Source organism: Meriones unguiculatus, chromosome 2 (genome assembly GCF_030254825.1).
Source record: "Meriones unguiculatus strain TT.TT164.6M chromosome 2, Bangor_MerUng_6.1, whole genome shotgun sequence".
In the NCBI taxonomy this organism is placed as follows: Eukaryota; Metazoa; Chordata; class Mammalia; order Rodentia; family Muridae; genus Meriones; species Meriones unguiculatus.
The window spans coordinates 149,035,792-149,062,876 of NC_083350.1; positions in this window are offsets into that span (position 1 = coordinate 149,035,792).

Below are 27,085 nucleotides of genomic sequence, written 5' to 3' on the forward strand. Positions count from 1 at the left end.
GCTCCAGTAAGTGTGCTTGCGTTGCAATCACCAGACCCAGAACTTGGACACCAGCACCCACTCCTGTAACCCAGCTCCCAGACTGGCAGAGTCAGGGGCGTTGCTGTAGCTTGCTAGTTTCTACCCCAGCAGAGAAAATGCAAGCCCTATATTCAGGGAGAGAGCCTGGCTGAATACACAGTGCATTGGTCCCCGTTCGTAGTCAACTCAATACAGTCTAGAATCACCTGGCAAGGTAGTTTCAATGAGAAATTTTTAGATCAGTTAGGCCTACAGGCATGTCGGTGAGGGGCATTATCTTGGTTACACTGAGGTGGGAAAAATCTGCCCACAGCAGGTGGCACTAGTTCTTAAGCAGGGGATTCTGAATTGTTAAGAGTGGAGAATGCAGCTGGTAGAGGTGGTGCAGGCCTATGATCCCAGCACTTAAGGAGGCAGAGGCAGGCGGATCAGTCGCTCTGAGTTTGAGGTCAGCCTGGTCTAGGAAGAAGTCCAGGACTGTACTCTGCTCTCGGCTTCGGTTTCAATGCTATCAGCCCTCTTAAGCTCCTGCCACTGTGGCTTCTCCCACTGTAACAGGAATTGTGGACAAGAACAAATCCTTTCTCCCTTATGTGGCTTTTGTCAAGGCATTTTATTACAGCAACAGGAAGAAGAACCAACACATAAGGAAACATCATCATCTTTAAGAAAGAAGACCAAATTCTACTTTCACAGCTGTGTGCTTTTGCTGTTCATCTTTACCACTGTTTGGTGAGATGTTTCCCTTTAAAAATAAAACCTCATAAATAAATCCATCCATTCGCAGTCACCCTCTATGACCTCATGAGAATAACATCTTCCAAAATCCCACACTGGCTATGCCTCCAGGCCTTGTCCTACACTTTTACTTTCTTCCTGTGGGTCAGCCAGACATTTCAATTTTGGATAAGATTACTCTCTTTTCTCTCTAACAGAAATAAGTCCTACATTCTTTGAATGATTTTCCTGTGAAGCTATTTCTCTTCACCTTTATTTTTTTCTAGTATTTTTATTTACATGTGTTGATTATAATTTTTTTTCACAGAAAAGTACAAGGTAGTGGAAGGTGTGAATTGCTAGTTACACACCAGCCTTCCGCAGCCGGCTAGTGGATTACAGGATTGGGTGCCATCTGATAATGTTTACAGGTGCTCGCTTCTTCAGAGCACAGCTTTCCAGTGTAGCAAAAGAACATGTTTATTAACAGATCCAGCTAAACATATTCTCTCAGTTCCATTTAAAAAAAAAAATTAAAAACCAAGCACGGTGGCTTGTGCTTGTAATCACAGCATTTAAAAAGTGGAGGCAGGAGGATCAGGGGTTCAAATTTATTCTTGGGTACATAGTTTAAGGCCAGCCAAGGTTACATAAGCCTCTGTCTCAAAAGCCTAGAGACAAATAAATATATCAACTCGTTTTTATACTTAGTAATGAGTGTTTTAAACTGGCATGGGAGCACATGCCTATAATCCTAGCACTTGTGAAGCAGAGACAGGAGAATTACCAAAAGTTCAAGGCCAATCTGATCTACATATGAAGTTCAAGATCAGCCTGGGATATATAGAAGGACTTTTGTTTCATAAATAAACATGTCTTTATGCTTTATTGTACTTACACATACTCTAGCTGTGTACTGAACACCTGTTACTTACCATAACTTAGCGTATTTCTAAGGCTACGAGTTATCAACAAGATTTTGGAACCTTCCTGGAAGGCATGCTATTGACCTTGACTAGTCAGCAGCTCATGTTGGCCAATGATGCTGTACAGTAACGGTTTTCACCACGTATTATACGTCAGGCAAATATGCTCAAACAAAAACCTCAATGAGCTAAATAACTGAGAGTGCTACCTTACCGCAGTGCTTGCCACACAGGAAGAAATACTGCGCTTCATCTTTTTGATACCTTTTCCTGTGCAATTTATACTTTAGCTATGGAAACACCTGATAAAAAGTCATTTACTTCCTCAGTAACCTCCATGGGGACAAAACCATGTTTGCATTATGGTTAATATTAAAAGTAACACACTTCTTTTAAAGCAATAATGCCAAATTAGGCTCATCAAAGATTTTCAGTTAAACATGTAGATTTAAAAAACATTTTGTTAGTTTCTGTAGTTCTGCGAGCTATGATCATTTTCAATCTTTATAAGTACTTATTTATGTCTAAATATCTTTAAATGGAACATAAAATGTAAGAAATTAATTTGATAAAACTAGCTAGAGGTATAAAAATATGCACAGATATAACAACATAAATACATACATTTAAAGAGATGCAGAGACCTCACATAGCTTTGCTCTAAAATTCAGCCATGAATCAGTTAAACAATACTCAATTACTTGGTTTATAAAAAATATAGTTGGCGCTCATCTCTGCTCCAGTTTATATTTTTATCTGAATTATGTTTTTGGCAAATGGGACATGCTAAGGTTGAGTACGCAGCAGAGGGTCCGAGCTTTTTATAAGTGTTTGTAGAAGGAGCTTTTGGACTCCCTTCTCTTTCTATACAAAGACTGTGGACTACAGTTCAGGCAAAGGCTCAGGGAGGTCAAGTGTCTATGTGTGTGCGCGTGTCCCCAAAGCACATCTAAGATGATACAATGTCCTTTTCTTTTGTGGCTTCAGACAGTGGTTTACAGGGGTCTCTAGGTCTCTTGGGAGTCCCAGTGGGGGCAGGGCCTAAAACTGCCCTGTTGTGACTTGAAAACATGAAATGGGAAAGAGAGGCCTGTGTTGGCACAAAAGGAGAAAGGCCAAAGTCAGTAAAAAGAAGGAGGAGGACTGGAGATGGTGAGAAGAGTAGTCGGTAAAAGTTTCTGCCTAGCAGAAGCATACCACCACAAGGAAGGCAACAGAGGGCTGCAGCTGTAGCTCAGATGGCAGAGAGCTTGTCTGGCATTTAAGAAGCCCTGTGTTCTACCACCCTCAGTACAAACTGGGCATGGTCACACATGCCTATAATTCCAGATTTAGGAACCGGAGGCAGGAGGATCAAGAGTTTAAAGGTTATCTTCTAGTACATAACAAGTTTTAAGCTACCTGGGGCTATATGAGACAAGAAAAGAAAGAAGGAAGGAAGGAAGGAAGGAAGGAGAAAGGAAGGAAGGAAGGAAGGAAGGAAGGAAGGAAGGAAGGAAGGAGAAAGGAAGGAAGGAAGGAAGGAAGGAAGGAAGGAAGGAAGGAAGGAAAGCGGGAGGGAGAAAGGAGGGAAAGGAAGAGAAAGAAAGCAGAAGGAGATGGGAGAGAGGGAGAAGGGAAGGGGAGCACTGCATGGGAACTAGGGAGGCAGGAGGAAGGAAGGAAAGCAGACATTCTGTGCGGTAAGATTGGAACAGAAAAAGAGTAGGCATTTAAGAACAGTCTCTGTCTATGAGATGGCCCCACCACCACCCCCAAGGGAAAAAAAAATCAAACAAAACATAGAGGCCTCCCAAGGAGGCCTTCCAGCATACAGGGAGTGGGTTCTTGCCTGAAACGGCCAGGCAGGATTTCTGGCCCAAGAGATAGAACCACAGAAAGTACATTCAGCCCCTTAGGAGTCAAAATCTGTCCCCACAACAAGCGTGGCAGTGATCTGCCTCACCAGCTCAGGAGGATGACTCACCAAAGCCTCGGGGACAGACAGAGTCATCAAAGGCACACACTTGAGCATAGGGGGAAAGTCCAGAGCCCAGGGATGAGTCTGACCTCACCCACACCATGGCATCATAACTATGGCGAGGTGGAAATTACCTTGATACTTAACAACAATGAGACTTACTCAGGATGACTGGGGGCGGGGTGGGGCGTCAAGAGTTTTTCAGCGTGGCTGAGGATGCAGCTCAGTGGGTATGGTGCTTGCCCAGCATACTTGAGGCCCTGAGCCCCATTCCCAACACTCTAAAAGCCCAGGCAGTTGCACACACCTGTTATATCGGCACTCTGGAGTCGGGGTTCAGTCCTGAATACAGCAGGAGCAAGTGGGGTCCACAGCCAACGATCAATACTAAGGGATCGGCGGGTGAGAGTTCTTAGATAAACCATCAAGGGAAGGGGTATGATGTTAGGCTAACTGGACAGGGTGCCTGCTGAAGGGATAAGACATCAACAGTGAATGAAAGAGTTGGGTGAGGTCGCCTTCTTTGTAAACTGACTCAGCAGGATTCCTGCTACAACTAGGGCAGGGAGTAGGGATGGGAGGGGTTGCAGAGTAAAAAGGACCTAGTTGAAACCTCATTGAGATGAGGTTTTTGACTAAAGGATCAGAGGATCCTGACTAACGTTCTAGCAGAAGACAGTCTGTGTCACTCTCTACAATATTCTGCATTTGTCCTCAAGTGTCCTCGTGCCTGAGGTGGCCTGACATTCAACAGCAAATGAAAAAGAGTATGAAATGTAGAGGAGAACGAAAAGGACAGGAAAAAAAATGTCAGTGTGTCTAACACCTTTTCTCTTCTCACTGACCAACAGGCTCTGTAGGCTTGGTTTGCTCTGGCCTCCATTTTCTCAGTCAGTCTTGCAAGAACCCAGCAGGATTCACCACAGGCTGAGCCTCCTCTGGGACTCAGTTTCCTCTCCTCAGAGGGCAGTTTAGTCGGCACATCTCCTCCCAAGATCTGGGGTCCTGGTCACCAAAGGAACAATGTTCGGGCCAGCTTAGCAAGCATCTCTCATGCCTAAAGTCACTTTAGGCATGAAGTAACTGAAATACAGATCTCTCAGAAAAGCCAGCCCCTCCCCCTGGAGAGGCATGGTTTGTTCAGCTGGCGATACATTGGTTGAACTGAGCAAGCAGCTGTCTCTTTTCAGAACTATTTGGATTTGTGGCTTGTGGTTTCCCTTGGGGGCTGGGGACTAACTGGCCTTTAATTCATATTACTAAAAAAATGTAATGCAGAAAACAGAAAAGACAAGTTGATCTAAGGACAAATCCTAGTACTGTGCACTGACCCAGAATGCGGATGCTGCATTGGTATTCTACGGCTTTAAATACTGGAGGAATCAGTCCGCTCTGCCCATCACCGGGATTATTATGCTAATGTTACTTGATTTTCACCGGGGCTTATTCTGAGTACTTCACCTTTCAGCCACATTGTTCTGTCTTCTAAACCTGCCCTTCAGCAGCCTTCTTCCCTCCTTCACTGGTAGAAGAGTACAAACCTTGGAAGTATAAACAGGAAGTCTTTAAAAATAAAACCGTTTCCTGATCTCTCCTTTCCGGCTACACCTGAAATATTCACAAAAACACACCATATCCTGGTCTCTGATTCAGGGCAACAAATGGACTGAAGGTTGACTGTTTCCATTCTAAAAAAACATACTGCATTACGAAAACTGCTCCAGACAGCATTGGGAGGGAGCGTTCATGTCGCAATTGAATCTTCTCCCCCTTTTTTTTTTCAGGATATTTTGCTCCTTGCTCCAAATTCATGTTCCAACATCTCCTTCCCTTCTGTTAACCTTTAGCATTTTATCAGTTCCAACCATCAACAGATACAGACACTGAGCTTGGGGCTTCTTATGCCTGAGAATCGCATTGTGTCTAACATCTCATTTCTTTTCAAACACTTTCAGCCCTTCCCCTCAGAGTAGCAAATAGATTGTTTCTAAAAGGCGGCCACCAGCATTTGATCATGGCCCTCTGGAGAGGGCGAAGACGTGTTCTAAGGGCATGCACAAGATTAGCAAAAACAGAAAACAACCGGATTTTCTCTGTCTGCTTGAGAACAACATGGAGAATGACCACATGGGTGACACATACTTACACCCACGGCGAGTGGGGGGTAAGTGGGCATTTGCAGGCACTGTGACAAACTCAAGGAGAAACCAGTAAAGACACGGAGGTTGAGGCTAGCGACATGTCTTACAGGGTTTAGACTTGAGTCTGACCAGAGACCCACGGAGTGGAAGAAGAGAACCACACCCTGAAGATTGTCTTCTGAATTCCAGAGGCCTGCCATAGTACATGCGCCCTCACATATACATGTACACACAAATACACCTACATACATGTAATACTAAAAATTAAAAGGAAGTTTGCAGCCGAGTGTGGCAGAACACATCTGTAATGCCAGCACTCAGGAGGCAGGGGGATGACCAGTTCCAGTTGGGGCTGCAAGAGCCTACCAGAAGGAGGAGGAGGGGGACAAGGGAAGGGATAAAAGAGCAGAAGCAGAAGCAGGGATGGGGAGGAAGTGAAGGAAGAGGATGAGGAGTGGTAGGAGGAAGAGGGAAAGGAAGGAGGAAGAGGTTGTTTGGGTTTTACTAAAAAGGCTTCCCAGGACATCTAAAATTTCACCATGCCTATACTTCATGATGCCATTGAGGTAGAAGGGCAAGGGCGAAGCCTGAGATAACCGCAGCACTCAAGTGGAGGGCAGGAGAGGTTGACCTGGAGCAGCTTACAGCTTGCACCTTGATTTGCTCTAGTTAGTGACAGCGAGCTTTGTGCTAGCCAAGAAGCCTCTACAGGGGCTGCAGAAACAGTTCAGCGATTAAGAGCGCTGGCTGCTTTTCCAGCGGGCCCAGGTTCAGTTCCCAGCACCCACACGGCAGCTTACAGCTGTCGGTAACTCCAGTTCCAGAGGATCCGATAGCCTCTTCCAGCCTCCCTTAGGACTACACAAACGCAGTATATAGACGAACAAGCAAGTAAAACGTTTGTTGAAGTCCCTACCTGCTCCAGGGCGTGGCTGCCATACCCTGCCCTCTACCTAGGGGCGGGACTTCTCTACCAGAGGCCCTTCACTACACAATCCAGGCATCTCTGTCATAGCCCATTTTCTGCCCTTTCTCCCCTTGTCCCCCTTCCTGCTTTCTCTTCCTCACCACAGTGGGCGCCTCCCTTCCTCACTGCTCCCCAAAAATCTGCATTTACATACTATAGCTTCATCTTGCCATTAACTCATTCCGTTTTATTTAACCAATCAGTTTGCCCATATACATACAATTAAAGTAAACTGTTTTTAAAAAGCAGTTTCGGACTCCAGAGGTTAATTTCGATTGGTACCTTGACAGGATTTAGAATAATCAGAAATACACATTTCTAGGAGCATCTGTGCCGCATTTCTAGATAGGGTTAATTATGAGTGTCACACGTGGGCTAAAGTCCTGGACTGAATAAAAAGGAAACTGAGCACCCTCACTCGCCCCCTTCTGCTTCCTGACTGTGGATACAATGTGACCAGCTGCCTCAGCACCCTCAACTACAGCTTCTCTTTCAGCCGTCCTTCCCATCTGTGATGGACTGTACTCAGACTGTGAGCTGTTTTAGTCAGGGTTGTCTAGAGAACGGAACCAATGGGATATATGTACATACATACACACATATACATAGATATATATAAATGTATTAACTCGGGTGTAAAATAGTGACAATAACAACACCCACCTGAGAGCTGAGAGTCTGGAAGTTTCCTCGATCTCCAAGGCTGGGCACCTCAGCAGTCATAGTAATCCCTCAATGGTCATCTCTCACTTTTTGTAATGGGAACAGCAACCAGTAGGGTCACTAAGCCGTTGCCTCTGTGGTTTCAATGGACTCCTGTCACCTGGAAGTTTCCTGGAGAGCAGCTGGTCCCTAATCCATAGTGAGAGCTTGGGAAATCTGGTTCTGACGTCATGAACCATCATCATCACATCATCATCATCATCTTCATCTTCATCTTTATCTTCATCAGGAACATGGCAAATTAACTCATTAGCAAGAAGGAAGGCTGAGAAGGTCAAGAGAGAAATGATCTTTCTACTACATTTTTTTTTTTATCTGAGCTGCTACCAGAAGGTGCAGACCACAACTAAGGCAGGTCTTCCCAGCAAGCAGGACACTTCTTCAGTGAGGTTCACCACTCAAGGGATTCTAATTTGTGGCAAGCTGGCACTGAAAGCAACCATACCTTAAGCCAAAAGGAACCTTACTTGCCCTGACATGTTTTTTTGTCAGATTTGCACAGCACCAAGGAAGGTTGCTACCATCCATCTTCTCCAATATTTGCTTATTGCTCTAATCTCTCAGGAGGATGTTTCTCTGACATGACTTTTGCTGGCATCTTGGAGCAGCCTGCCTCAAAATTGCTCACCAGTCCTCTGTTGCTCAGTTGTAGAACTCACAGCCTGGGTTCTTCAGCAGATTACCACCGAGCAGGAAGCTGTAGACAGAATGGACAAAGGAGTGCTAAGATTCTGTTTCACCATTCCCAGAATTACAATCTTAGGTTCTAGGCTACCTTTGTATTTAGTTCAGTCCTGAGAATACACTCTGGAGACCTCAGGGTTACTGGCATTTCTAAAATCCATCTGCCTCCTGGAGACTCAAGCCTGGAAATCAGTGGTCTATCCTGACTCTGGAACTCACAAGAAGCTCCTCATACTCAAGGCAGCCTTTGTTTCCCTTAAAGCTCACAGATAAGCAAGCCCAGAGAGTTATTAGGCATCTAATGTACAGTACTAAGAGTGTGGTACCCAGGACGGGGGTTTATCTCAGTGGAAAAAAGGCTTGTGTAACAGGTCCAAGGCTCTGGGTTTGAGTTCCAGCAAATGGATACTATGTTAAAGGACATTTAAAAGAAAATCCTTGTAGTCACATTGAGATGGCTTTTTTGTTTTACGTTCTTTGGAAGACCCTAGAAGGAAACCTTTCAGCAATAATGGCTTCCGCAATAGGCAGGGATGCTTGAGAAACGCCGTGTTGCTTAACACCCAGGCTTTTGATCTATGTATCAAAGTATTTGAGTAAAATGCAATCATGAGTCATTCACTAAAAGATGTCTATAAACATTTTCATTTTTCTTATGAATAATTACTAGGGGAGAAAAAGAGCAACTAGAAGAAAGGACAACAGCGCCCTAAGTGCTTGTACCCCATCCAAATCTCTTCATAAAGGCTCCACGGAAGAAGCAGGAGTATGATTTTAATGGGCTGGGTGGGTTCTTGCATTCCCAGGGTACAAAGCAGTAGGTTGGGAAAGCTCAGTGCTCTGAACCCAATGTACTTTATACATTTATTCAGAGAAGAATAGCTGGGTTTTAATTATTTATGATAATAGCCCTCAGAACACTAGTAAATGTCCTTCGGTGCATATTTTGTAAAATAATGAAGTCTTTGTAATGTGGGCTTTCTCTGAAGCTATAAGCAACCGTCTCCTCACTAAAAACCCAGAGCCGCAGAGTGTGTTTGTGCTTGCTTGTAAGTGTATGTATAAATTGTCAAATTGAGGCTTGCCAAGGTACCATTACATTTAACTGGGGATTCCTCGTTCTCCTCATCCCCTTATCGCCCTCCCCTCGCTGGAGAGTTGGTAACTTGAGCAAAGAGAACGTCACCACCAGGGAGAGGAGCGAACTGTCTGAATATTTGTTTCTGTTTCTTGCATCGCCTGCCTGTTCCCCTCTGCTGCTATATATGCTCTTACAATATTTCAATAAAACACAGGGCAAGATAGTCAGTCTTCTCTGCTTCCCTCTAGTCTAAGCTGTACATTGTGCACTTTATGAATATGTCATATCCTATCAAGGGACTTTCTCTCCATTTTCCTCTTGTATCTTTCTTTTGTTCCTCTTTCCTGTTCCCTCTACTGAAAAGGTTAGATTAAAATTGTTCCCCGCTTAAGAAAGTTTAGTGCACCCAAATTGGAGCTCACAGGACATGTCAGCCTGTGTGGGTCAACCCATTAGCTGATAATTTTAGTACGGAGGGATAAGGAGACCAAAATTTCATGTCCTGTCTTAAGCTACTTTAGTAACCTAGATCATTCCCAGTCAGGTGTCCAGCCATCCTTGATAACGATGGTGACGGATGGCCACATTACGAGGAGCAGAGCAAGCCCGAGCATTCTTTGATGCTACATTTGTGGCTGTGCTGTTTGCAGGTCACCTAAAGTGTCCTACTGTGTTGCGGTTTACAATAGGAATTTCTGTTTCATAGAAACTTTTTTTTTTTTTCAAAATTACGGGACAATCTATGTAGACAGCTTTACAAAAAAATCAGCCAAGCTTTGAAGACCAGTGGGTGAAACTCCCTTGATGAACAGACCTTGGTTTTACTGGAGACTTGAGCACTGATGAAGCCTCCGGACACAGCCCTTGAGACCTTACCATTAACAACTGCTTCACTGAAGCTGCCCCTCACCTCGTAGGCTCCGAGATAAGTCTGATACTTGAAAGCTATTTATAAGTGTCTCTCAGATGAGATTGCAAACAAATTGTAGTCATTCCGACAGACGCCAGGCTGGCTAAAATCAAAATTATTCACCTACAAATTAAACATGGGACGCACCGACCAAGTTTTGCTTGAGACTCTTCTGTTTCCAGAATAAACAGCTTCTTTGACATAGGTCTGAAGTAAATGGATCATCAATGAGTTGAGAAAAAAATGGGGTTAAAAAATCAGATTATCTGAGGCCTAATTCTCAGATTATGTAAGGTGGGCCCAGTGCTGGCAGAAGAGGCTGGAGGACAGTGTCTGGCTGCTCAGGCACTGTGAGAGCTCCAGGTGGGCAGCAGTTTCTAAAACACATAGCAAAACCCATCTGCCAGTCAGGGTTAGAATGTTGGTTAACGGATGCAAGCGATGGACTAATAAGCAGGGCGTGGTGGCACACGCCTGTGTCCTGTGACCCCAGCACTCAGGGAGGCAGAGGCAGGTGGATCTCTGCAAGTTCGAGGCCAGCCTGGTCTACAAAGTGAGTGCAGGACAGCCCAGGCTACACAGAGAAACCCTGTCTTGAAAAGCCAAAACAAACAAACAAACAAACAAAAAGATGGGACAATGAGAATGACCAAAAATAATTTGTATCAGCCAGCGCTGGTGGCATTCCTAAAGTGGCTGAGGAAGAAAGATTATAAGTTCCAGGCCTGCTTTGGTTTCAAGGCTAGGCTGACAACTTAGATTCTGTTTCAAAATAGAAAGGAGAAGAGGGGCTGAGGATGTGGCTCTGTGTTTGCTTGATACCTGCGTTACCCAGCACCAGGAAGTGTCCTGGGACTGACACGTCTCTCCATGTGAGAGACCAGAGCAATGATCTCTTCAATCATTTGCTCCATATCTCATGCTTAGTAAATATAATGCCTGTTTGAATTCACCGGTTTATAACGAGAGCTCTACCACCACAAAAGCAGACGCACAATTACTATTCATCATTTTCAAAGCGTGTAAGGGAAACTGGATAATTGCAAGTACAGTTAATAGAAAGAATTACGAGTTCACCCTGGGCTTCCACAGGATCCACATGTCAGTACACATAAAAGTACTCCAGCTAATGATGAAGTAATTTTTGTTTTAAAAATCAGTCCTTATAACTTATTTAACTACTGACTCTAGGTTGTGACTGCCAACATCTGATGATGTCACAGGAGGAACCAATGAATGAACAGCATGTGTGTCCTCACGATGTGTACAACATCACCCTTGAAGTCACCTCGGCAACAACAAAGTCTGATGAGGCCCTAAGGCCCAAGTGCTATTTCATAACTGCAGAATATGTTTTCTTTTTTAAAAGAACTTTTCCTTAGTCTTGAGAACGTTGTACGTATATTCATCAGGATATAATCGCAGCCATCTCCTGTTTTCCCCCTCTAAGTCATCCCATATTCTTCCCAACATGTCACCTCCCAACTTCATTTCTCCTCCTCCTCCTCTTTCTCATAACCCAATAGGTCGAATTAGTGCTGCCCATATGTACATGTGTATGGGGCCATCCATTGACCCATGGGAAACCTAAGAGTGGCCACAACCTCAACATGAATAATGCTACCCCCCCCCACCTGCTACAACACAGCTGCTAAGTAAAAGATGGGGCCAGGAAAGCACCTTTCCCATCTAGACCAGAATTTTGCTTGCCTTGATCTTGCGGAGGTCTTGTGCAGGTACCTACAGCTGCCGTAAGCTCGTGAGTGCAATGGGCAAATACACTGTGTCCAGAAGACAGCATTTTGTAGCATTTCTCCCCTCCTCTGGTTCTGACACTCTTTCTGCACCCCATCCTGAGCCTTGCTTAGGGAGAAGCGTTTATAAAGGTATCCAGGTTAGGGCTGCACACTCAGTCTCTTATAGAACATGTTTTCTTTAAAAGAAAGATGGGACTAGAGAGATGGCTCAGGGGTTAAGAGTTTTTGTTGCTCTTAAGGAGGATCCATGTTCAGTTCCCAGCACCCACATCGTGGCTCACAACCATTCATAACTCCAGTTCCAGAGGATCTGATGCCCTCTTCTGACTCCTTAGGCCAGCAGGCATGCACATGATGTACAAACATGCATGCAAGTAAAACCCTAGTACACATAAAAACAAATCTAAAATTTTCTTAAACAACTATAAGGGTTGAATTAACAAAATCTAGTCTGAGTGGAGCTCAGTAAGAAAAAAAAAACTTTCTAAAATTTAAAAGTATTGGGAGATAGAGCAAAAGAAAGTAGGGGATGGCTTAGTGGGTGAAGAGATGACTGTTGAGTTTGGGGACCTGAGATAGATCCTATGTGAAAGCTTCTTATGGCAACACATGTGATCTCAGCCCAGGGAAGGCAGAGGCAGAAAGATCCCTAGGGCTCACTTTCCAACAAGTCTAGAGGGATCACTGAGCTTCTGGTTCAATGAGAGGGGGGAAAGTGAAGAAAACAACAAGACAGCTGACACTGGCCTCTGGCTTGCACATGGACCTGCACACTTGTGCACACCTACCTTTGCCTTCATACAAAAGGAGAAACCGTTATGGCAATGGGTAGAGGCTGACGGAACTGTCAACCAGTTGCAATGTCTGGATCTTATTCAAAGACAGAAACTGTAAAGAAGCAAAAACAGACAGCGAGAGCAGCACAGACACATAGTTGAAGACATGACAGCATTAAATAGTGGACCAATGAGTGATAGGGGCAGTTGCTGTCCAAATTTGATACAAGCCTGACCCAACCTGAGTTTGATCCCTGGCATCGATGTGAAAATGGAAGGCAAGAACAGACTCCATAAACTTGTCCTCTTCCCTCCACACACACTATGGCCCAAGTACCCACATATACGTCATATTCACAAACACTAATAATACATGAAACAAGTAAAAAATATCTTTAAAGCAATTAAGTTTGTACACTGGGGCTCAAGGTTAGTGGTGGGGCACTTACCCAGAATATGCAATTCAGGCGCATTACCCAGCATACACAAGGCCCTGGATTCAATCTCCAGCACAGAGGAGAACAGAAGACTAATTTTTTAGGTGAGAGGTTGTGGTAATTATGCCTTTTAAGAAAAGGCCTTCCAACATAACACAGGACCGTGTACCAGCAAAACAACATACCATTGAAGAGTTCTTCAAATAACCAAGAATTATAAACAGAGATACAGCTAAAAACAACAAACAAAACAAAAACTGGCTCTGTGTTGATACCGGGCAACAGACTCATAGAGAAATTCACCTTTTCATGACAACTGTACATATTTTAAAAATCTCAGTGGCACACACTTGTAATCCCAGCACTCAAAGAGGCAGAGGCAGATCACTGAGTTTGAGGCTAGGCTGGTCTACAAAGCAAGTCCAGGACAGCCAAGGCTACAGAGAAACCCTGTCTCAAAAGACAAAAACAAAACAAGAAAAAATTCATAGTCCTTTTAATCCATTAAACCCACCACAAGAAAGGAAATATTATCAGCTCCAATTCAAAGGGAGAGAGGACACAGAACGCTTGGGAGGGGCAGAACATTTCAGGAATGCTCTGTCTCTATAGAGAAGACAAGAAATGAAGAAAAGGGATGAGCAGTAATCTTTTCATATGTGAAAGCTTTCTCAGCCCAACAAGTTTGTACAGACTACTCAAACGCAGCCTCTCCTGAGAACCTTCGCCGAGTGAAGATGACCTTGGCTGCCCCTGAGAAGCTGGGAGCCTGTCTTGCCTGAGGTGTGCCTTGCAAGGATCCTGAGTTATATTGGGAGTTGGGACATCTTTTGACCACGGGCAGCCCTGACAGCTGGCTGGGTTAGCAATTTAGTTTGCTGCCACAGAAGGAAGCAGGGCCAACTGGGCCACATGAGGAAGTAACCTGAACCCTTAACTCCAACCTGGGAGCTGAGTTGCAACTTGCCTACTGTTGCTGTGGCTCTGTGGGGAGAGAGAATGCTGGACAGCCTACAGGGTAGCCTCGGGACTCCGTTCCAGGAGGGACCAGTCTTTCACAAACTTTCGAAATACAATTTGGCAAGGGCCTCTGAGGGTGACTTGTAACCGAGTTGAATGAACGTAAGAGTCAGAAAAGGTGGAAACAGGGTGGAGGAACAAATGTCAGCAAGGTGGCCCTGGCTTGTCACTGTTTTCAGATGATACATGACTCTTACAGAGAAAGAAAAGCTTCCTTTCCTCTCTCAACATTGTGGATTTTGCGTTTTTAGTTGTCTCACTTATCTTCTGATATTTTCCTTTGCCCTTTGTTTTTTTGTTTGTTTGTGGGTTTTGTTTTTTGGGGCTTTTTTTTGGTTTTGTGTGTGTGCATGTGTGTGTGTGCTGCCATGCTTTTCTCTGTGTGTGGGGGAGGGGTGCATGCATGCACAAAACAGAAGACGACCCCCAGGGTCATTCCTCAAGTGCTTCCACCCCGCTTTTTGAGACAAGGTCTCCAGCTGGTCTGGAACTCACCGAGTGGACTAGGGCTGAGTGCTTGGCTAACAAGTGCATGCTACCACACCCTGCTTTTCGTTATGTGGGCTCTGGGGATCGAACTTGGGTACCCAGGCTTGCAAGCACTTTGCCGAGCCCCAGCTGTCTCCCCAGATCGCTGCCCTTTATTTCTCGTTTTCAAAGTGTAACCCTGCTAACTGCCACCCACGAAGCACAGCATTTCCTCCCACACTTCTCCCCGGGTATGAAGCGTGCTCCTTTCTCATCTCCACGCCTGTTCTGCCTCCTACCTCTTTGTCAAATCTTGTTCTTAAGAAAAGCAGCCTCTCTCCTTTTCCCTCTGAGTTTTGGTTTCTTTATTTCCTCTGAGGCCAGGTAGCTTTGGTTTCGACCCGTGCACGTGACCTCCTTAAAAGGAGAGCAAGAAGGATGAGCTTGCTTCGCGTTAGTTTCATGGAACTATTACTAGGATCTTTCGTTGTCCTGCTGGGAAAAGCTGTAAGGGCTCTGCAGGACCAGTTGCCTCTTCCTTCCCAACTTGATTCTGTTATCACCTATCATCTGGTAGAACGGGAGGGAAGAGGCCCTGTGTCCTGCTGAAACCTAGCTTAGGTACAGTTGGAGCTGACTTTTTCCCATGAGGAGCTGAGATCCAACATATCTGCTTTGTCCTGTGTGCTGCTGCAAATGGAGAGCCAGCATGCTTCAGGGAGGAAAGAGGAAGAGGAGGAGAACAGGGAGGGAAAAGGAAGGAAAAGAGGGAGAGACCGTGATTAGTATCTCAAATATTGCAGATAGTAGACTTCCACATTATTTTTAACTGGGTAGAAATAGCTATTTATTTGTGTAGCTAAAATTATTATATCAAAACTATTCTAGGGGGCTGGAGAGATGGCTCAGTAGTTAAGAGCATTAGCTGTTCTTCCAGAGGACCCAGGTTTAATTCCCAGCACCCACATGGCAGCTCACAACTGTCTGTAACTCCAGTTCCAGGGGATCTGGCACCCTCACAGACAGACATGCACACAAGACACCAATATGCATAAAATAAATAATTCTTTAAAAAAAACTATTCTACCCTCCACCCATGTTATGTCACAAAATTGGGGCAAGTTCTGTAAGACCTGGGGTCTCACAGCTCAGGAGTTCAAGATCGTGCCCTTCCCAGAAACTCCCCCAGACCAAGACTCGTTGCAAAAGCAAGAGGTTTATTAACCATTGCACAATGGGGTCACCCCTGCCGGTCAGCAAAGAGTGGCACCAGGAGACAAAGGCCTTTAGGTTTTTAAAAGAAAAATTGCGGGAGATTTGAAGTTGCAGTCTTGGCAATTTAGGATTGGATGAGGAAGCTATAAAGTAAGATAATTGGTTAGTCTTAGGTGCTCAAGCTTGGTCAGTCCTGCCAAGTGTGGATGTAGCTGCAATTGAAGGTGGGGGTGGTTAGCTCATCCTTGAAGATTAGGGGCTGCGGACTTTTGGCTGGAGGTCAAAAGCTACTCAGAAGAAGTCTGGGTTCGTTGCTAAGAAACGCTATCTCAGAGACAAGGGTCTGGTCCTTCTTTTGCTGAGTGAAGGTCATTGCTTGCTTGCCTTTTTTTTATATCTGTCCTCACAGATAGGGTCACATTCCTCCATTCTCTGGAAAGGTACTAAGAGGCTTTAGTTTAACCTGGACCTAAAACTCAAAACTATAGGCTTTAGAAGACATACAGGTTACAAAGTTAGTCTAACCCTTTCAGTTCCATTTCAAACCCACTTGCCAAGTAAGAAAACAAAAATTGGAGAAGCATATATTTGTTTTTGTTGATCTTTTTTTGGTGGCCATAACGCCAAAAGTGTTTGCTCTGAGTTCTTACTGATTTTCTCTCTTTGTTTTTTTTTTCTTTTTGCTTGCTTGCTTTTATTTACTTTTGTGTATGTGCACATGCACACAAGTCTCTCTCTCTCACTCTCTCTCTCTCTCTCTCTCTGTGTGTGTGTGTGTGTTACTGTACATCTATGGAGGTCAGAGGACAACTTGAGCTAGTCCTCACCTTCCACCATCTATATGGGAGAAAAAGAGGAAATTAATGATATTGGTAACCTAGAATAAATTTGTCTAACCATAATCATATATCAAGGTATCTTCAGGTTGTGGACAGGGGAAAAGCAAATGGAGGCCAGAAAGAGGTGTCCCTGAAAACAGAACAAAGTCCTCAATTCTTAAAGCACATTGTTAAAGCACCTAACTTCCACTAATATATATAATGATTAATACATCCTTATCACTAAATCTTTGATTAAATCATGATACCAATAAAGTTATGATGAAGGCTACTCAACAGTCATAATTTTTTAAATAGTAGCAGTAAAGCATATAAGATAATTGCTGAATTACAGTTTTCTGAGAAAATGAATTCATGTGAAAATTATAAACATTAAAGCTTTTATTTATTCATTTATTTTTGTTTGCTTTCTTGCTTGTTTTAACATAAGGCTTCAGGTGGTACAGGCTGGCCTCAAACTATGCAACTAAGAATGACCTTGAATTTCTGACTGCCTCCATCTCTTCACTGCTGGGATTACAGACATACACCACCATACTGTGTTCTTCTACTTGGTGCTAGGGAGCTGACTCGGGGCCTTGGGCATGTTAGATAAGCATTCTCGCTTACATCTGAGCTACATCCTCAGGCCCATGGAGACTGGGTCTCACACAGGTTGGCCTGGAACTCACCGGTCCTTAAAAAAAAAAAAATCACAATCTTCCGGCCTCAACCTCCCAAGTGATGGTATTACAGATGTAAGCTAGCTGGCATAAAAGCAAAAACAAAACCCAGAAGAGAATCCGGTAACCTCTAACATCCCAAGAAATCACAACATATGTACTGGACTTACATGAGTGAAGAATTCCAGTGCAGAAACGGGGAGCTGTGACGTGACGTGAGTGTCCTGGGATGTCCGTAGAGCGGGGAGCTGTCAAGGTGGCAGACTCACCTGGGCTGGTGGCTGCAAGCATGTCATCCAGAGGCACAAACCAAGTTAGAAATCACCTGTCGTTCAGAGGAGTACCAGCACAGTGTTCAGGTTTCTGGAAGTTGCCGAGAAGAAGGCCCTGGAGTCCCTGTCACTCTAAGCCCTGCTGAGCCTGTAGAGAAGCTGCTTGTCGGCTGCCAGGAACAATGAATTGTCTAAAATCTTGTAATGACTGGCGATGAGTCTGAGGGGACAAGTGAGTGAATATCAGTCCTTACACGCCACAGACCAGTCCTCCATCATCAGACATTGAGTATCCAAGCTGCCCGTGCATGCTTTCCCAGCATGCCTCATGGCATGAGATGTAAGGAGTCAGCTGAGGTACCACCTCAGGGTTAAATTGTCTTTATACTCTACAGTCCTCCAGGACGTGTGAGGGCGACTGGGGCCCCCTCTTCAGAGACGGATGCTTTGTCCTGATATTATGGCCGATTTGGAGATCTGTCACACACCATTCCACTATTCCCCCCTTCCCCTCAGCTTACAGTGCAGAATATGAACAAATATGGATGTCCACGTGTGGATTATTCTAGTTCTGTCTCCTAAGTATCCAGAAACTTTTCTGTTTCATTTTATCTATCTATTCCTTTCTCCCATCTTATTTGGGGAGGCAAGGGGCTTGAGGAGTAGAGAGGTAGACTTTCCGCATGTAACTCAGACTGGACCAAAACTCCACGGCGCCCAAGTTCACCCTAAGCTCACGGTCCTCCTGCCTCAGCCTCCAGAGGACACAGGGTGAGTACCACTAGACTCAGCACTTTTCCTTGTATATGCCCATCAGCTTTGAAAGTTTTGTTTTCTTGAATTTTGACTAATTTATATGATTCTGACTTTTTAACACAGCGTGAAGCCTTTCTCCCCCTTTCGGTTTCTACTGTAAACAATTACTTTTTGATCCTGCAAACAAACCAGTGTTGCCGAGTTTCCTGTGTTCTTCGTTCTGGGCACAGGTCGCGCGCACACACACACACACACACACACACACACACACACACACGAAAAAGTACACACCCGGGGATCCCTGCATCCTGACTTACACAACTGAGGAGTGGTTTTTGTATACTCTCGAGCTAATATTTTTTCAAGCACAAATAAATTATGAGCTCTTTGAAGACCTCCTCTGCTTTGGCTAGCCTTTTCTAGCGCTCACGCCTCTCACCCCTAATAGGCATTTACTTTGCACTTCTGTAAGCTGGCAACACATTCCATCCCCTCATTAGTGGTGAATCTTATACCTGCTCATCTGCTCAGCATTGACTGTTTCAGTGTAAGCTTCTCAATGAGGAGACACACACACTGAACTGCCTCCCCACCCCACCCCCGTGCAGGATCTAACATAGCAATGTGAATAATTATGAGTTTAATAAATACCTTTTTATGACTCCTGACTTCCGATTTCCTTGCCACCCACCTAGGATTTGGAAACCAGTTTTATCCACTTTCACAATTCAATTACACTCCAGCTCGTTAATAGTCAGATAAATAACATAGATTGGTCAGATTCTGAGGGAAGAGCCACAGGTTTATTCCTTTATTAAGTCAGTATGTTAGGAAAAGAACCTCGAAGTGGCTGCTCGGCTGTCAGGTCTCCCTAATTGTATCTATGTGCTCAGTATAAAGCTAATCACATATGCAGCTGGATTTCATTAAGAACTTGATAAACATGCCTATAATTTACATGAAGAAGATACATGAATAGCTAACTTGATTTTTAAAAATGAGAGCAAAGGGATGTTAATAAGTGTGTGAAGACATAGTAACAGGGGCCGGACAGATGGGTTAGTGGTTAACAGCATTTGCGGCTCCTGCAGAAGATTCAGGTGTGATTCCTAAACCTCGCATCAGGTCCCTCATAACCACCTGTAACTACAGTTCTACGTTGTCCAACATCTTCTGGCTCCACAGGCACCTGCCCTCACGCATAGACCCACACGCGGACACATATGCACACAGTTGAAAAATAAAAAGAAACTTTAAAATTAGAAAAAAGACCTAGTCGTAAAGGCAGGGTTGACCGACACAGGAACAAATCCAAAAACCGGAATAACTAAAGTAACTGTTAGTTATTGGTTACAGCTACATCTGTATCTGTGATGATACAGAGTTCCTGAGGGGATGATACTGAGGTACAAGAACCTGAGGGGCAAAGTGTTTTGGGGTGTTTAGGCAATTAGAGGAAGAACCTTCGTGAACCGGATTACAGCCGTTGTAAAGGAGAGCTGAAAGAAAGCCCTTCCTCTTTGGTCACAAGTTCCCATAGTGAGAAAATGATCATGTGTGAGGACCCAGACACAATCTGCTTCTGCCCTGGATTTTCTCCCCGGAATTGTAAGAAATAACCTTCTGTTACAGCTTATTAGTCTTCCTAGTAGCTGAAACAGCATTTCACTAGCTTAAGGAGGCTCCTGTTGTTAAGTTTGTGGCTCCATAAAACAAAGAAGAAAAGAAAATGTAAGAAACAGTTTTGGGGAAATCAATATGTGAGGGAAAATACATCTAGGTCTCTGCCTGGACCTTAACACCTGAGTGGAAAAAGTGCAGCTATAAGATTAATAACATAAGAAAATATAGGAAAGTGTGTGGTATAAAGAAAGACTGTGATTTTAATTTTTAAATATTAAAAAAGCTTCAAATACAGGGCTGGGGGTGTAGTTCAGTTGGTAGAATACTTATCTACCATGAAGGAAGCTCTGGTTTCCATCCCAGTGCCTAATAAACCAGGTGTGGTGATGCACACCTGTAAAGCCAGCACTTAGGAAGTGGGGAATTAGGGGTGGTCACAAGTTCCAAGGTCATACCCAAATACAAAGAAAGTTCCAGGCCAGCCTGGCATACATGTGACCCTGTCCAAAGAAGGAGGGAAGGAAGTTTGTTCTCAAATGTGTTAAAAGTAGAAAGAAAGAAATTATGGACTTCCATGAAGTTATCATACATATTTTTAAATTCATAAAATTCTGTCCCAAATGTTTTTTCCTCTCTCTTTTTTTTCCTTTTAGCTTTGGCATATTACATTCCACATTACAGTGTCTCTTAAAAATATGGACATACATTTTTCTATAAATATGATGCCACCCTTATACCAGTAAGACATAAGAATGATTAATAACTATTTTTAACAACTGAGCAAAGCTCATATGAACTTACAGAAACTGAAGCAGCAGTCACAGGGCCTGCATGGGTGTGCACCAGGTCCTCTGCATACATGTTATAGCCGTCAGTTTACTGTATTTGTGGCACTCCGAGTGCTCAAGCAAGTATGTCACTAACTCGTGTTCCTGTTCTCTTATTTTTCTGTTAGCTTGGCTTGTCCAACTTTGATGTGATGGCGTTTGTTTTCTTATTATAACTTACTTTGTTACGTTTTGTTGTTATCTCTGAGAAGCCTGTTCCTTGCTACTTGAGAGACAGAAAGGGGATGGATCCGGATGGTCGAGGAGGCGGGGAGGAACTGGGACGAGTGGAGGGAAACTGTCATCAGATTATATGGTATAGAAGAGAATCTCAGTTTACCAAAAGGGGGAGGGGGAAGTAACTATTTTTAAAAAGAGTCTAAAGCACAAATACCAAGGCATTTGATTATTTAAGAGTTTGAATTAAAGGGGAAGAAACAATGGTGATTGAAGACTATATCATCATGATTTATAAAGAGATGTGCATCTGGAATATACAAAGAACCCTTGCAAACTGACATATGACAGAAACTTTAAAGAAATATCCGGACATCAACTGAAACAGGCAACTTATAAGGAGACAAATCAGAAAACTTGAAGAGTAACCCCAAGGAAATTAAAATGAAAATAACAAAGTATCACTTTATACCAAGTAGCCTGGAAGAAATTAGCTGGTTAGTGCCAAGTGTCGGTGGTGATGTGCGCTGGGAGAACGCAGATTGGTGTATTCTGGGAAAGCAATCTGTCTCTATTTAGTTAAATTAAGTATGAAGATATTCTGGGATCCAGCAGTTCTGTTCCCGGGTCTGCATCTCAAAGAAGTTCTTACACAGAGCAGTCGCTGCGCGGTTATTCGTAGTTGTGGACAGATGGAGACCGCATGACAGCAAATAGGTGATACACAGAGCACCAGCCCACAGGCTGAAGCCGGGAACCGAAGCACAGTCAGTCACGTGTTCAGGTGCTAAATATGGGCTTGAGTAAAACAAGAGTGAATGGTATAAACAACCATCATTTCAGTTAAAAATCTGAGCCAACACCAATATCAGCTTCGCAAGAATACACGCAGGGGCTGAGGAGATGGCTCAGTTGATGAAGTACTTGCTTTGAAAGCATGAGGACCGGAGTTCAGCTCCCGACGTCTGCATATAGAGATGGATAAACCCAGCATCAGGAGGGTGGAGACAAGAGGATCCATGGAACGCATTGACGGGCCATTCTAACCAGATTAATGAGCTCCAAGTTCACTGAGAGATCCTGTCTCAAAAACTGTGGATTGGGGGTGGGTGGAGAGTGTCAGAGGAAGATGCCCAGTGTCAACTATTGGCCTTTGAATGCATGTGTGCACACGCATTCAAACATGTATTCATGCATACACCACACACACACACACACACACAGAGTTAAGAATACATACAAGCAAAATGATATTATAATGCTCTGTGCAATGATTCTGAAGGCAGGGAGAAGGGCATCCAAGTGGAGTATTAGAGTAAGAATGAATATATAAATAAAAGCAGTTGCTTGCACAGACTAATGATGGTAATGTACTTTGATAAAGTAATGAGAAATACCATTACCTTATCTTTCTATGCTCAGGCAAGGGATAAGGGTAAGAGGTAGATGGCAGAAATAGTTCATATCTTCGAATGAGTCTAAATTGATTGGCACCTTCATCACAGGATCTAACAAACTAAGCTCAGGTACCTACAACATAAAATAAACAAACTCTTCTATGCCTTGATCTCAGTATTAGAGATTGGTAAAATGTCATGTTTGGGACATGGCTCAGTTGAGAAAGTACTGGTCTAGCATGACCCCTGGATTACTCACTGAATAAAACCAGTCATGTTGGTCTATGCCTAAAAGATCAGCAATTACATAGGGCCAGGAAGATCAAAAGTTCGAGACTGTTCTCAACTGCATAGCCTGTTTGAAGCCAGCTGAGACTGTGTTGTTTACATGAGACTGTGTTGTTTAAAAAAAGGAAAAAAAAATAATAATAAAGGGACTTGAAAGGCAAAAGTAAAAGCACACAAAACCAAGAAAACTGATTTTAATAGGAAGAGGATGTGGGAAGAGGGTGCCACAGAGACATGTGAGTGACAGAGGAAGTCCCATAGCCAACGTGGAAGTAATTTAAAACAAAAAGTTAAGCTTACGGTTCAACATATAAATATCATGTGCTGACATAAATAAATGATGGAATAAATTAATCAACTGACAGAATACAAATGACAGAGTACAAATACTCTACCATCATGAGGTACACAGACCCCAGACTCCTTCCATTCTGGGAGTCACTGCCATGGAGCAGAGTATGGAAAGACACCACTACTGTGCATTAGAAGCTGAACCAAGTGCCTTGAGGCTTGGCCTACCCTGACTGCCTTTGCAGGCTTAGAAAACCATTATACCTCCCTGGGCCTCAGTTTCCCTTCTGTACAATAAGAACCTCTAAGTAAAAGTTCTCTACTTAATGATGGTAAAACTGAGGCTCTGGAGCAAACCTGTTTGAGCTTAACCCCACCCTGCCTTTGTAAATCTTCTCTCCTTCCTTCCTTTAAGAAAGAGCCTACTACATAGCCCAGACTGGCCTCTAACTTGTGGTAATCTTCAATAGCCCATGTGCATACTCAGCTAGTGTTAACTATTAACCCTTCCAAGAGGCTGGCGTAAATCACGTTAGCTCAGTGCTAATGTGAGAACCTGGGTTTGGTTCCTAGCACTGAAAAAAAAAAATCAAATAAAACAACCAAAGAAAGGATACAGTATAGAAGGGGAGATTTTAAAAAAAATCATAACCAGTCAAAAAGCAGAACCAGCTGTCATGGTAGCAGTATCTAATTTAATGTACATGGCACTGTGGATGGCAGCAGTGCTGTGTATATGCCTACAGTCCCAGATGCTCAGGGTGCTGAGGCAGGAGAGTCATCTGAGCTCATGAATGACATCCTGTCAGCACATTTGGAAACAAGAAAAAAAAAAAACTTGTCAATATCTTCAAAGTAGAGAGAGTCTGAGGGAAGTAGAGAGAGTCTGAGGGACGGCCAAAGCCAAGAAGAGCTGAAGACTGTGGTAGCTTAAGTCAATGTGGTATCCTGGACCCAAGAAACAATATTTGCAAAAGAGGAAAAAACAGGAATATTTAAGGGGAAATGGACTTTAGGTGTTAATAGTGTACCGTTATTGGCTCACTAATCATCCAACTCATGTTAGTGTGTCAATAACAGGTGGAACTTGAGTGAGGTTGAGGAGTTATGGGACCTCTGTCCTACCACTCAACGTGTTTATTAATCTAAAGCTACTCTTTTCAAAAATTTGGTGAAAATAGTTTCCTTTTCAATAATAGATTTTAGTTCATTTTTTAAAAATATATTTTTATATATGGGTATGTGTCTGTGTATGTGACATGAAGGTGCTCATAGAGGCCAAAAGACGAAGTCAGATAACCCCTAGCTCAGTGGTTCTCAACCTGTGGGTCATGACCTCTTTAAAGGACCTTCTCACAGGGGTCACCTAAGACCATCAGAAAACACAGATATTTGTAGCACAATTCATAAACAAAGCAAAATTGCAGGGTTGGAGGTCGCCACAAGATGATGCACTGTATTCAAGGGTCGCAGCACTATGAAGGTTGAGCCACTGCCCTCGATGGAGAAATAGCCACCCAAGCAGGCGCACAGAACAACCGGGTGTGCCAAGGCAGGAGACCGCTGCATTACAACCGGGTGTGCCAAGGCAGGAGACCGCTGCATTAGGGCTTTGACTACGTAATGCAGTGACAGTGTGTCATTGAACTTGAAGAGACTCCCAAGGTGGTGGCGTACACTGGTGCCAAGAGCGTCTGTGTGTTAGAGCAGAGGACTGGTTTCTTCGTAACCCTCAGAGTTAACCAGGCTGAGGTTACAACAGTGATTCCCAGGTTACCGGGCCTTTGAGCAAAACATGCCAAGAGAGGATTATCTGTGGGGTTCCATCTTGTCCTGGGCCTAGGCTGATGCCTGACATGCAGTAGGTACTTAACAGATTCTAATGTGGTTCTGCTCACATGTAATTATATCACTTGGGTCAGGATCAGGAGGAGTTCAGGGATGGCCTCAACAATGTAAGAAACTCAAGGTCAGTCTGAGCTATGTGAAATCCTCAATAAATAAATAAATATATGTTCATTAAAGCTATAGCCACATGCTTCGGTGTTTTTACATACATCTTTCACAAAATAAACAGCTATATAACCTAACTGGCAAAATAATCAACTAAGAAAATGGCACTATATACCTTCTAGTTAATGACACTTACCTGTTTCTGTGATTTAAGTTTTGAGTCTCTGGCAGAACTAGGCCTATAATTCTGGAACTGTTGGGCCATGAGTCACTTGGGGTATCTTTCCCTAAGTACAGATTAATGTGCTGCACGGACTGCAAACTGGCCTATCAGGTTTGTTTAATGTTTCTCTAGTGAAGAACCTTGAAGCAATTGAATGTTACAATTTTTTTTTCCTGTGCGTTTTTTATTAGCTACAGAACCTTGCCAAGTCACTCAGGCTAATCTGCAAGTCCTGTAATTATCACAAAAAACTACTCTGGCAAATTAAATCCACTTCTCAATGCAGGCTTAATAGGCAAGAGGGCTGTTCGGAAAGCTCCATGGATTATAAGCGCTACTTTACAAAATACACCGCAGCACACTTACACTTGGAGATGTGGTCTTAAATAGTTAAACAAGTCCATTGACATCAACTGGGGGCATTTCCTTTGTTTGTTTCTCCTAAAAGACTTCATTACCTCTGAAGTACCTGACTGAATAGGAGCAAAGGGCCTGGTGGAATTGTGCAGCTCTGGTGGAGCGAAGCCCCTCGTATGGGAAGGACAGTGGACGTCACTGGAAGCTAGAGCTGTAGGAACAAGCACTGAGGGAATGTTGTTGTGGAGAGAATAACAGTTGGTTATAATCAGGGGTCCAGCAACACATTTGCTGATAGGAGGTAACTAACGGTTGCTTGCTCTGAAAGACAAGGTAAGCACAAAGTAGGATCAAAAAAAGGACCTAGGCATTTGATCAGCAAAGTTAAAAGTTGAAACAATAGGGAGAACCATAAAACCTTAGTTCTAAGGTAAGTACTTGCCATACTCAGTGAAGGAAGATTGGAGCTAACATAGAAGGACTTGTTTCAAAAAAGATTCCTACATAATTGGGTAAAGTTAAACTGAAATGATCAAGATCTCCCAGGGACTACATCTGTGAGGGGGACCACTACATCCATGTGTGGTCCTTGGTTGGCGTGTCAGTCTCAGAAAAGACCCCTGGGCCCAGATTTTTTTTGGTTCTGTTGCTCTCCTTGTGGAACTCCAGTCCCCTCCAGGTCTTTCTATCTCTCCCTTCTTTCATAAGATTCCCATAAGATTCTCTGCCCAATGTTTGGCTATGAGTCTCAGCATCTACTATGATACACTGCTGGGTAGAGTCTTTCAGAGGGCCTCTGTGGTAGGCTCCTGTCCTGTACCCTGATTTCTCCATCTTCCAATGTCTATCCCATTTGCCTTTCTGAGTGAGGATTGATCATCTTACCCAGGGTCCTCCTTCTTGCTTAGCTTCTTTAGGTGTACAAATTTTAGTATGTTTATCCTATGTTATATGACTCATATCTACTTATAAGTGAGTTTATACCTGCACAGATGTAGCCCATGGCAGCTCAGTATCCAAGTGGGTATTCTAGTAAGGGGAACAGGAACTTTGTTTGACATAAACTCAGTGGCTGGCTCTTTGATCACTTCCCCCTGAGGAGGGAGAAGCCTTACCAGGCCACAGAGGAAGACAATGCAGCCAGTTCCGATGAGACCTGATAGGCTAGGGTCAGATGGAAGGGGAGGAGGACCTCCGCAATCAATGGACTGGAGAAGGGGCATGGGAGAAGAGGGAGGGAAGGTGGGATTGGAAGGGGACGAGGAAGGGGGCTACAGCTGGGACACAAAGTGAATAAATTGTAATAAGTATTAAAAAAAAAACTATCACCATCAAGTCTGACATTTATGGAGAGCTAGTCAGCTTACAGTTCTCCGTTAACCCTTTGGCTGTATATTGAAGGTTTCAATAAGTCTGCAGGACAGAGCCTAAGTCACACCCCTTTAAACACAGAGAGCACAGGAACACTGGAAAACTGTTGAAATGACTAGTGCAGTTCGGAGTGTCTGGGCAGCTGAGGCTTGAAGGGACTGAGATAAGGAAAGAGTCGAGTCATTAGTCACCTCTTTTAACTCACTCTCTGAAGTTGGCTGGCTTCACACTGGACCTGGTGATTAA